We start from the raw sequence: 12,213 nt of genomic DNA, 5'->3' as shown, positions 1-12,213 counted from the left end.
CATTTGTCTGCACAAAGCACTTCTTATAACAGCGTCTCTCCTTAGAGTAGCATTCTGCATCTTCCCTTGTGCTCCATTCCACAGTTCCTGCCAAAAGACCCCAAACCAGACTACTGTCCTTCAGAAATCCCAGCCCTCTTGAATGTTCCATGCCATCCCACTGGGCAGAAAGCTACAACAAATACCAAGACAATCCTGATAGGCTGACACAACATTTCTAAATTGGACACCGTGGCTCCTTATCTTTAGTCGAAGCCAAAACACTCTTACTAACAGGACATAACACACTGCTTTTGCAGAAAACTAGTAAAATAAAAATATCCCACAGCATTGCAGTAGAAATCTTAAGGAGGGCTTTACAAATAGAAAATAAAGTTAGGGGTTAAAGTATGGTAATTCTCTTATAAAGGTGCCTTCTTTATGAATTCTTAGAAGTTCAAGTTTATTGCCATTCAACTGTATACATGTACCTTATATCAAACGAAAACAATATTCGTCCAGACCAAGGTGCACAACACAGTACATACATCTCACACACAACACATAAAGTAATGTTAACACATATAAAGTAACAAATAATACAATATATTCCAGAAGATTGACATTTAGCTTAAGGTGCATTTACAACAAGTTAAAATGTAAACGGTATAACGCTATGGTGCTTCAGGTGTAATGACTACTAGGTGATGACAAGGAGTTCAGCGTTCTTACGGCCTGGGGGAGGAAGTTGTTTCTTACCCAACAGTCCTTGTCCTGATACAATATACCACCTGCTTGATGGTAGGGGGTCAAAAAGATTGTCAGATGGATGGGAGGGATCTGTTAACATATCTAAATGCCTATCTAAATGTCCATAATGTATTTGCCTCTACCACCATCCCTGGCAGGGCATTCCACACACTCACCACTCTCTGTGTAAAGAAAACCACCCTTATTCTTTCCTCTAATCATTTAAAATTATGCCCCCTCATATTAGCCATTTCTGCCATAGGAGAAAAGTCTGTCTATGCCTCTACTCTCTGTCAAGTCACCACTAAGCCTCCTTCGCTCAAAAGAGAAAAACCCTAGCTCTCTCAAACTTTCTTCATAAGATACGCTCTCTAATCCAGGCAGTATCATGGTAAATCTCCTCTGCACCCTCTCTTAAATGGCCATATCCTTTCCAGAATGAGGTGACCAGAACGGAACCAGAAATGCTCATTTCAATTTCTGAAGTAGCATGTTTCTCTTGAGGTTCACGAGAACGAAAGGGTTAACATATGAGAAGCCTTTGATTTCTCTGGGCCTGCACTTGCTGAAGTTTAGAAGAATGAAGGCAGATCTCATTAAAACTTATCGAATATTGATAGGCTTATGTGGAGTGATATTTCCTATAGTGAAGGAGTCTAGGACCAGATGGCATAGCCTCAGAACAGAGGGGTGTCACTTTGGAGCAGAGAAGAGGAGGAATTACTTTGCACAGAGGTTGGTGAATCTGTGGTATATTTTAAGCGTTAATAGGTTCTTGATAAGTAAGGGAATCAAAGGTTACTGGGAGAAGGCAGGAGAAAGGGGTTGGGGGGATAATAAATCAGCCATGATGGAATGGTGGAGCAGACTCGATGGGCCAAATAGCCTAATTCTACTTCTGTGTCATATGGTCTTATGGTTTTGACTAGGAAAGGGCAAGGATTGTATTCCACACTGGAAGTATTCGATTTTCAGACACATAGTCCTGTATGTTACATTGCTAGGCTCATAAATTCCAAGTGAGTCCTCTTACTCATAATTCTTAACAGGAAGAGTATAAATATATGTGCACGCAGTAACCCTGGTAACCAAGTGAATGAGCTGGAACAGATGGGAACCATCTATAGGAACTGACTGGCTGTGAGAGTGAGCCGTCTATTAGAACAAATGACTTCACCGCTGAGATCAGATTCGCATCCAAAGTGACCAGAACCTCATGCTAAAACGTCAACTCATTTATTTTCTTTTGACCAGTTTGCAAACTGAATGACAAATGATAGTTGCACTTCAAAAACAAAGAGGATAAATTTAACTAACTCCTGAGAAGGATACAGGAGAGGGAGAAATGGCAGGGTGGAGGGGGAGGTTGGTGCAGGGGTGAGAGTTTGGTGCTCTGCTGCCTATTTTCTTTCAAGAGCTTTTCCTCCCCATCGCCTTTTCTTTGTGTTTTGGCAACAGGTGGGATGTGAGATCAATTTATTTTGTTCCCCCCTCCCCTCATCGTCCATTCCTCCTCTAGTGGGAGCCATTAAACTCAACCCCAATATGCCACAGTATCACATAGTAGTTAGCGCAATGCTATTACAGTTCTGGCGTCCTCTGTAAGGCGATTGTACATCTTCCCTGTGACCACATGGGTTTCCTTTGGGCTCTCCGGTTTCCTCCTACGTTTCGAGGATATGCTGGTTAGTATAGTAGGGTTATTGGTCATCGTGAATTATCCTGTGATTAGGCTGGGGTTAAATAGATGGTTTTCTGGGTGGTGTGACCCATTGGGCCAGAAGGGCCTGTTCTGTGCTGTTTCTCTAAATAAATAAATACTGATAAGAGCAATGGCAAAATGACCATCAATAATTTCCATTGTACAAATGTGAATGGAGCACTCATAGCAAATTATATAGTCTGCTCTTGAACCAGAAGCACAAACGGGATTTTAAATGGATTGAAAAGTAGAGTAATTTAATACAGGCACAATAAAGATTCAAAGATAAGAATTAACACCAGTAATTTCCACCCTACAGCCACCGTAGTCAAGTTGAGATATAAGAAAACACATGGAGTCCTGGAGAACCACAGCATAGAAACAGGCCTTTCAGTCCATCCTGTACATGCTGAACTAGTATTTCGCCTACTCTCATCGACCTGCACCCAGACTACAGCCCCCAGTACTCCTCCCATTTATGTACTTATCCAAACTTCTCTCAAATGTTCCACAGTTATGGTTAAGGATTATTCAAAACTATATACAAAATAAACAAAAATATTCAAAGATGAATTTGGTTAGGTACATGGATGGGAGGGATATGGATGACTATGGTCCAGTTATAGATCAATGGAATTCTTCTGAAGCCAGTCACCCCTTCTCAGGCATAGGCAGCCAGATTCCTCGGTCCTGGGCCAGTCTTTCAAGTTGTCCCCAGGGGTAGCCCATCTTCTTTCCATCCTTACACTCCCAGGGATGAATTCTTTAGACTCCCAGGGCTGAATTCTTTAAAGACTATGTAGGCATTTCTGTAGTCTGGACCTTTTTCAGGATGAGATTAGTAGCCATGCTTATTACCTTCCTTCTTTCACGGCGGAGCTTGGGAGAGTTGCCGATGGGACTAGGGAACACTTCCAGTACACTGGATGAACTCAGCAGGTCGGGCAGCATCAGTGGAAACGATGAGTCGACGTTTCGGGCCGAAACTCTTCGTCAGGACTGAAGAATGAAAGATGGGGAAGGATTTGAAGAATGCTTGTAGCGTCAGTTGAAAGACCAGTAATTTGAAAGACAAAGGGGTGGGGGAGGGGAAGCATCGACATCATAGGCAGGAGAACAATGGGTAGTAGAAGAAGGAGGCGGAATGTTGTCGATGGGACTAGACAGACGAATAGTTCGGCATGAACTGATTTGGCCAAAGAGCCTGTTTCTTTACTGTAGTGTCCTATGATTCCGAAACTCTAAATGAGTTTTTACAATTTTTTAATATCAAATTGTCAAATCACTCCACTGCTCTTCTACATACACGTTCACGTTCCTGGCATGCTCCTTTTGGCAAACCTGCAATATTTTCCTCAGTAGGAGAAGAAAGTAACCTTTGGTCTAAAAGGTAGTCCATTATAATCCAAACTATATCTTGTTCTCTAAAGCTGCTATATTGGTATAAAACACGTTGTAAAATACAGAAGGTATTTTTATTTATGTGTTAGATTCACTAACCAAAAACTACACAGCAATTTTACCAATATTTTTATAAACCGTATGCTTAATTGTACTGTTGAAAAACAAGAATCATCTTAAACCTCTCTGCATGTATTGGCTATTGATTGAAAATGGAAGCTTCACAAATTGGGGTGGGTTAACTTCATGAACTTATGATATTAATCAATTTAGATTAACTACCCAGAAGCAATATTTTGATTAATGAATGTAGGTAGACCTCAAGCCTTTCATCATTCCTGCAGTCATAGTTACAATACATCAGGGAATTTTTACATCCATGGCTTCTATTTTCATTTATTGATTGAGTTCCAGCTCTTCCATCATTTTGCAAAAATAATACCAGCCCTGATTGAGTGTGTTTATTTTCAATATTGAAGAAACCTCATGTGCTACACTTAATTCAACACATTGAATAGGTTACTGTTAATATCGATTACCAGCACAAGGTCTGTCAGATAAATAGTTAAAGAATATTGTCAACCAGATTAATGCTTTACAATTTCAAGCATCTTTTTTTCCTTCTTTCCAAGCAATTCATTTCCATCCGATGCAGATTTGCAAAAAGAAATATTTTAAAGACAGATAAAGCACAAACATGAGCTTTGTTTACTCCCTCATCTTCTCTCATCACTGTGGCATTGAGGAGCATTTCAGAAGTTTATTTATTCATTTTCTTTAGGTTCTTGATTAGTCAGGGCATCAAAGGTTACAGGGGAAGGCAGGAGAATGGGGTGGAGAGGGAAAATAAATCAGCCAGGATGGAATGGTGGAGCAGACTTGATGTTGTCAGCTGAAGGTTTTCTCTTATGCAGCTTTCAGCGGGATTATCTGTCAACAACAGCAAGACCATAAGACATAGGAGCAGAATTAGTCCATTCGGCCCATCAAGTCTGTTCCACCATTCCATCATGGTTGATTTAATATCCCTCTCAACCTCATTCTCCTGACTTCTCCCCATAACTTTTGCTGTCCTTACTAATCAACCTATCAACCTCTACTTTAAATATGCGCATTGGCTTAACCTTCACAACCATCAGTTGTAATGAATTCCACAGATTCACCACCCCACTGGCTAAAGAGATCCCTCCTCAGCTCTGTTCTAAATGGACAAACATTTACCACCAACCCTTACAGGGTGATCCACACACCCACCACTCTGTGTAAAAACAGCTACCACTGAAATCCAAACTTCAAACTTCAAAGTAAATTTATTTTCAAAGAACGTAAATGTCACTATATACAAGCCTGAGATATATTTTCTTGTGGGAATACACAATAAGTCTTTAGAATAATAAGTAAAGGCATCCGTTAGTCTTGCGAGACCATGGATCTGCACCTGGAAAGTCTTCAGTCTCCAGGGCAGACCAGCAGTTGCCCATGCTGCAAGTCTCCCCTCTCCACGACACCAATGTTGTCCAAGGGAAGGGCATTAGGACCCATATAGCTTGGCACCAGTCACAGAGCAATATGTGATTAAGTGCCTTGCTCAAGGACACAACACGTTGCCTCGGCTGGGGCTCGAACTCATGACCTTCAGGTCACTAGTCCAATGCCTTAACCACTTGGCCATGTGCCCCCTAGAATAATAAGTATAACATAATCAATGAAAGATAGTCCAACTTGGGCGTTCAACCAGAGGCCAAAAGGCAACAAACTGTGCAAATACAGAAAGAAAGAAACAATAATAAAAAAAAAGTAAGAAATAAGTTTCAAGAACATGAGGTGAAGAGTCCTTGAAAGTCCTTAGGTTGTGGGATCATTTCAACGCTGGGGCAAATGAAGTTGAGTGAAGTTCTCCCCTATAGCATTCCCCCTATACTTTCTTCCAATCATCTCAAAAGTATGCCTTCATGTAACAAAAGCATACTCTGTTAATGCCCACGGCTATAGTAATCTGAAACAAAATTACAAGGAAATTTGAAATATTTCCAAGAATAAGAACACTTAATTGGTATACAAAGTCCCATTGCTTAAGTGTTCCTACATGAAGATTTTGTTTGCATAAAATTAACATTGGACCTTGGAATTTTGTGCTAGGGATTATTTTACCTGGAATACACAGGAAATAATCAGATATTATATTTCTTCATTTGGCTTTTAATTATTGAAATCAGCCACAAGAAACGGGACTTTCAAATATACAGATTGGGGTCAGAGGACCTAAAGTACAGGAAGTTCAGATGAAATGTTAGCCAACTATCTCCAAAGGGCCAACATAAAAAATAAATCAGCCTTTCTAAGTGGATGTTTCCTATGGTGGGGGAGTCTAGGACCAGAGGACACAGCCTCACAATAGAGGGATGTCCTTTTAGAACAGAGACGAGGAGGAATTTCTTTAGCCAGAGGGTGGTGAATCTATAGAATTTACTGTCACAGATGGCCGTGGAAGACAAGTCATTTATATTTAAAGTGGAGATTGATAGGTTCTTGATTAGTAAGAGTATCAAAGGTTATGGGGAGAAGGCATGAAAATGTGGTTGAGAGGGATAAAGGGATAAAGTGCCTATAAAAATTATTCACCCCAACCCCCTGCCCGGAAGTTTTCACGTTTTATTGTTTTACAACATTGAATCACAGTGCATCTAATTTGGCTTTTTTGAAATGGATCAAGAGAAAAAGAACCCTTTGTGTCAAAGTGAAATCAGACCTCTAACAAGTGATCTAAATAAATTACAAATATAAAATACAAAATAATTGATGGCATCAGTATTCGCCCGCCTTTAATATGACACACCAAATCATCACTGGTGCAGCCAATTAGTTTTAGAAGTTACATAATTAATTAAGTGGAGATCTGTTTTTGGAGACCTGTGTGCAGTCAAGGTGTTTCAACTGACTGTAGTAAAAATACACCTGTATCTGGAAGGTCCAACTGCTGGTGAGACAGTATTCTGGCAAAAACTACAGGCAACTCCGCGAAAAGTTTATTTTGACAGAAATCAAATCAGAGTCAAGTTTATTATCAGATGCACAAGTTCTGTACATGAATGCACAGGTGCAATGAAAAATTACTTAAAACAACATTGCATGCACATCGCAGTAGAGAAGCAGCATTCACAGAAGTAGATCAACATAAATTAAACACAACTTTTACAAGGAAGAACACAAGTAGAACAATAAGTAACAATTCCATCTTATGCTAAATGGTCATAGTGTTGCTAAACTGCAGTGATTAGGGCTTTGCCATTTGGTTCAAGAACCGAATGTTTGAAGGGAATTAACTGTTCTTGAACTTGATGGTCTGGGACTTCAGGCTTCTGTATTTCCTGTGTGATGGTAGATGTGAGAAGCTGCTATGCCCAGATAGTGGGGATCTTTCATGATGGATGTTGCCTCTTCTGGCTGCCCTTCGTGTAGATGCTATCAGTGGTGGAGAGGGATGTGCTGTTATATTGGACTGAGTTCACTACTCACTATAGCTTGGCATTTTTCTGCTCATTTGAATTGTATTGCCAGACAGAGATGCAACCAGTCAGGATACTTTCAACAGTACATCTGTAGAAGTTTGTTCGATGACAAACGGAACCTCCTTAACCTGCAAAGAAAATAGAGATGCTGACAAGTTTTTCTTATGATTGAATCTATGTGCTGGGCCCAGGACAGGAAGACAAAATGGAGCACGGAGGAACATCTGGAGTAACTTCTGAAATGCCCGCTTCGCTGCCGCTGCTACTGTGCGATCGAGAATCTCCGGAGACGAAATCCCCAAATCCTTGGCTTTGCGTATCGCCTGTTGCCGGGTCCGGGGTCGAACTGCTCGGCAGAGATGGTGCTCGGAGGTTCGGAGTTTTTCGGACGGACTCGGGGTCGGACTGTGGTCGGATGCTTCCGGGATGCTGCACCGGCAAGTTGGCGGCGCTGGAGGTTCACTGTCTGTGTGAGATGATGGGACTTTCGAGAGACTTTGAGACTTTTACTGTGCCATGGTCTGTTCTTATCAAATTACGGTATTGCTTTGCACTGTTGTAACTATATGTTATAATTATGTGGTTTTTGTCAGTTTTTAAGTCGGTTTGTCGTGTTTTTCGTGATACCATTCTGGAAAAACATTTTATCATTTCTAAATGCATGCATTACTAAATGACAATAAAAGGGGACTGCGTGTCCTCATAATCATAATAATAATAATAATTCAGCCTGCAACTCACTGCCTTAGATCTCAGGTTGCCGGAGACAGTTCTGAAGAAAATGGACCAGGAGCTGATTTCCTTCGTCGTTCAATAAGGTCAGAGTTGATCCAAACAAGGGAAAATTTTGGGCCCCTTATTTAAGAAAGGACTTGCTGGCTTGGAGAGAGTCCAGAGGGGTAGAAAAATAAGGGGGTATTTCAGTGAAACTGTTGAATATTGAAAGGCCTAGAGTGAGTAGACATGGGGGGGGGCGTGTTTCTTGTAATGGGGGAGTCCAGGATTAAAGGCACAGTCTCAGAATTGATGGAGGCTCCTTTGCAACAGAAATGAGGAGGATGCTGAATCTGTGGAATTCATTGCCAGACTAGTCTGTGGTGGCCAAGTCATTGGGTAAATTTAAAACAGAAGGTGAGAGATCCTTGATTAGTCAGGGTGCAAAAAGTTATGGAGAAAAGCAGGAGAATGGAATTGAGAGGGATAATAAATCAGCCATGATGGAATGGCAGAGCAGACCGGATGGGCAGAATGGCCTAATTCTGTTCCTATGTCTTATGGTCTTACAGTTTATAACATGTGTAAAACCAATTCTGTCCATTACAATCGCAAATTATGCATCACTGAACAGTGAGAACGTACTGTTAATGGATGATGCTGGAGTCAATACTATTAGCTTGCAGAGAATTCAGCGGGGATTCAATGATTAATAATTAATAACCAGATATGAACAATAACTTTATGTGCCAGAGCAAGAGGACTAATTAGATACTGTCTGCTTTGAAAAGAAGCCCAAGGACTTCGTACAATGGTTACACACATGCAATAGGACATAATTCAGAACAAAATGGCTTAATTTACTGAAATGGCTTCAAGTTCTGGTCTTGAAACATGACAGCCCCTATGGTTTTCTTTCACTCTTGGAGGACTGGGATTTGTGAATGGTGAGTTGAACTTCACAGATCATTAAAATATTCAAGTTTATTGTCACCTGACTGTACTTGTAGACAACCAAATGAAGGCATATTCCTCAGGACCACAGTGCACCCGCAAAATATATCACATATATTTCGTACATAAACCAAAATATTACCATAAATTAGTTAATGAAATATAGTTCAAAATGCCTGTAGTGCACAGCACAGATAAGCAGTAAACAGTAAACAACACAGAAAACAGCTCATTATCCTGTGATCAGACCTCGGTGAGTGTGCAGTAGAAATGGTTCACAGAGCTTTCAGGCCAGATTTATCATCAAGTGAAGAGGCTGATTGCTGCACCAAGACAATGCATTCATGGTCTGATTTGTTGAGACGTCGCACAGTTGCACACATGTCCTGCACAATGACCCACCATGCCAAAAGAGTGGGAAAAAAGGGAGACTTTTCTAGCTGGCTGCCAGTGATTCATGGTGTTCCACGGGGGTCTGTGTTGGGACCGATTCTTTCTATGTTGTGTTATGAAAGGATTAACTATTTTCTAAATGAACAGAACATATAAAAAACTGAGGTGCAAAGGGACTTGGGGGTCCTTGTGCAGGATTCCCTAAAGGTTAATTTGCAGTTCGAGTCTGTGGTGAGGAAGGCAAACGCAAGGTTAGTATTCATTTCAAGAGGACTAGAATATAAAAGCAAGGATATAATGTTGAGTCTTTATAAAGCACTGGTGAGGCCTCACTTGGAGTTTTGTGAGCAGCTCTGGGCCCCTTATCTTAGAAAGGATGTGCTGAAACTGGAGAGGTTTCAAAGGAGGTTCAGGAAAATGATTCCAGGAGTAAATGGTTTGTCATATGAAGAGTGTTTGATGGCTCTGGGCCTATATTCACTAGGCTTCAGAAGAATGAGGGGTGACCTCATTGAAACCTAATTGAATGGTGAAAGGCCTTGATAGAGTGGATGAGGAGAAGATGTTTCCTTTGGCCAGAGGACACAGCCTCAGAATAGAGGGGTGTCCTTTTAGAATGGAGATGAGGGGGAATTTCTTTAGCCATAGGGTGCAATTCTTTGCCACAGGCAGTGGTGGAGGCCAAGTCTTTATGTATATTTAAGGCAGAGGTTGAAAGATTCTTGACTGATCAGGGCATGACAGGATATAGGTAGAAGGCAGGAGACTGGGGCAGAGAGGAAGATCGGATCAGCCATGATGAAATGGTGGAGAAGGCTTCATGGGCCAAATGGCCTAATTCTGTTCCTATATCGTTGCATCAATGTGTTGGTCTGAGGATAGATCTTCTGAGTTGGTAATGCTGAGGAACTTGAAGCTCCTCACCCTTTGCACCACTGACCCCTCCATCAGGACCGGTGTGTGTTCTCCTGACTTCCCCTTCCTGAAGTCCACAATCAGTTCTCTGGCTTTGCTGACAATCAGTGTGAGTTTGTTGTTGTGACACCATCAACCAGCCGATCTATCTCACCCCTGTATGCCTCATCATCTCAGATTTTGTAAGCACATATAAAATTTGAGAATAGGGACTACTTTACTCACCCAGGAGTGGCAAAGTTTGATCTTCTCAGTACAGTCTCCCTGCGGGGGTGAGTGGCATGGTAGCATAGTGGCTAGCGTAACATTTTACAGTGCGAGCGACCCAGGTTCAATTCCCACAGCAGCCTGTAAGAAGTTTGTACGTTCTCCCCATGACAACGTACGTTTCCTACAGTGCTCCAGTTTCCTCCCGCAGTCCAAAGACATATGAGTAACTAATTGGTCACATGCGTGTAGTTGGGCCAGAAGGGCCCATTGCCATACTGTATCTCTGAGTAAGATAAATATTGAACTGATTTCTATGTGATCCCATAAGACCATATAACAATTACAGCACGGAAACAGGCCATCTCGGTCCTTCTAGTCCGTGCTGAACTCTTACTCTCACCTAGTCCCACCGACCTGCACTCAGCCCATAACCCTCCATTCCTTTCCTGTCCATATATCTACCCAATTTTACTTTAAACGACAACATCGAACCTGCTTCAACCACTTCTGCTGGAAGCTCGTTCCACACAGCCACCACTCTCTGAGTAAAGAAGTTCCCCCTAGTGTTACCCCTGAACTTTTGCCCTTTAACTCTCAACTCATTTCCTCTTGTTTGAATCTCCCCCACTCTCAATGGAAAAACCCTATCCACGTCAACTCTATCTTTCCCCCTCATAATTTTAAATACCTCTATCAAGTCCCCCCTCAACCTTCTACGCTCCAAAGAATAAAGACTTAACTTGTTCAACCTTTCTCTGTAACTTAGGAGATGAAACCTAGGTAACATTCTAGTAAATCTCCTTTGTACTCTTTCAATTTTATTGACATCTTTCCTATAATTCAGTGACCAGAACTGTACACAATACTCCAAATTTGGCCTTACCAATGTCTTATACAATTTCAACATTACTCCCAACTCCTATACTCAATGCTCTGATTTATAAAGGCCAGCATACCAAAAGCTTTCTTCACCACCCTATCCACATGAGATTCCACCTTCAGGGAACTATGCACCATTATTCCTAGATCCCTCTGTTCTATTGCATTCCTCAATGCCCTACCATTTACCATGTATGTCCAATTTTGATTAGTCCTACCAAAATGTAGCACCTCACATTTATCAGCATTAAACTCCATCTGCCATCTTTCAGCCCACTCTTCTAAGTGGTCCAAATCTCTCTGCAGGCTTTGAAAACCTGCAGTCAGTGAGAATCTGTAGGCATGATTTTACATTCCAAGTTACACTGTATCGTTTCTGACATTACGAAATGGCGTATCCGTTGACTAATCAGACATCATGACACTATTCAACTGGAAAATATCCTGCCTTGATCAAGCCCTCTGGAAGCCCTTCAGGTTAATTTTGACTGTGTTTTCCTTTCCATCCATTTGTGAAGAAATTATTAAACTTATAACATTAATTATAAAATAAAAAGCTTCTGTGAAATACCTGTGATTGCTGCTTCTGTTGTGAGTTCTTGCTGGCTGAGTGATGTAAAGATTAAGGAATTTGCATATAAGCTAATCAGTTGAAAAGAACTTGCAAATGAGCCTAGCAGGTGGAAGAACTTTGCCTCAAATAAGCTAATTCAATGATAATTAGCCTGTGCCAAGTACGACATTGACATGGCAGGAAATGTCCACAAAAGCACCATTTTTGACAATATAATCAGTAGAATTTGTGCA

The 12,213-nt window shown here is 41.2% G+C and overlaps 1 protein-coding gene across 1 annotated transcript in view; it reads right to left on the bottom strand.

The window, feature by feature from the left end:
• Positions 1 to 12,006, bottom strand: part of LOC134357668 (uncharacterized) — a 53,470-nt gene extending 41,464 nt beyond the window's left edge. Inside the window, exon 1 of the mRNA XM_063069287.1 lies at positions 11,978 to 12,006. The gene's annotated coding sequence lies outside the window, so the exon portion shown is untranslated. The remainder of the gene's footprint in view (positions 1 to 11,977) is intronic.
• Between the last annotated feature and the right edge of the window lie 207 nt (positions 12,007 to 12,213).

This window comes from Mobula hypostoma, chromosome 17 (assembly GCF_963921235.1).
Source record: "Mobula hypostoma chromosome 17, sMobHyp1.1, whole genome shotgun sequence".
Lineage (NCBI taxonomy): Eukaryota > Metazoa > Chordata > Chondrichthyes > Myliobatiformes > Myliobatidae > Mobula > Mobula hypostoma.
The sequence above is the reverse complement of the archived record's forward strand: the minus strand, read 5'-3'. Positions and strand labels throughout refer to the sequence as shown.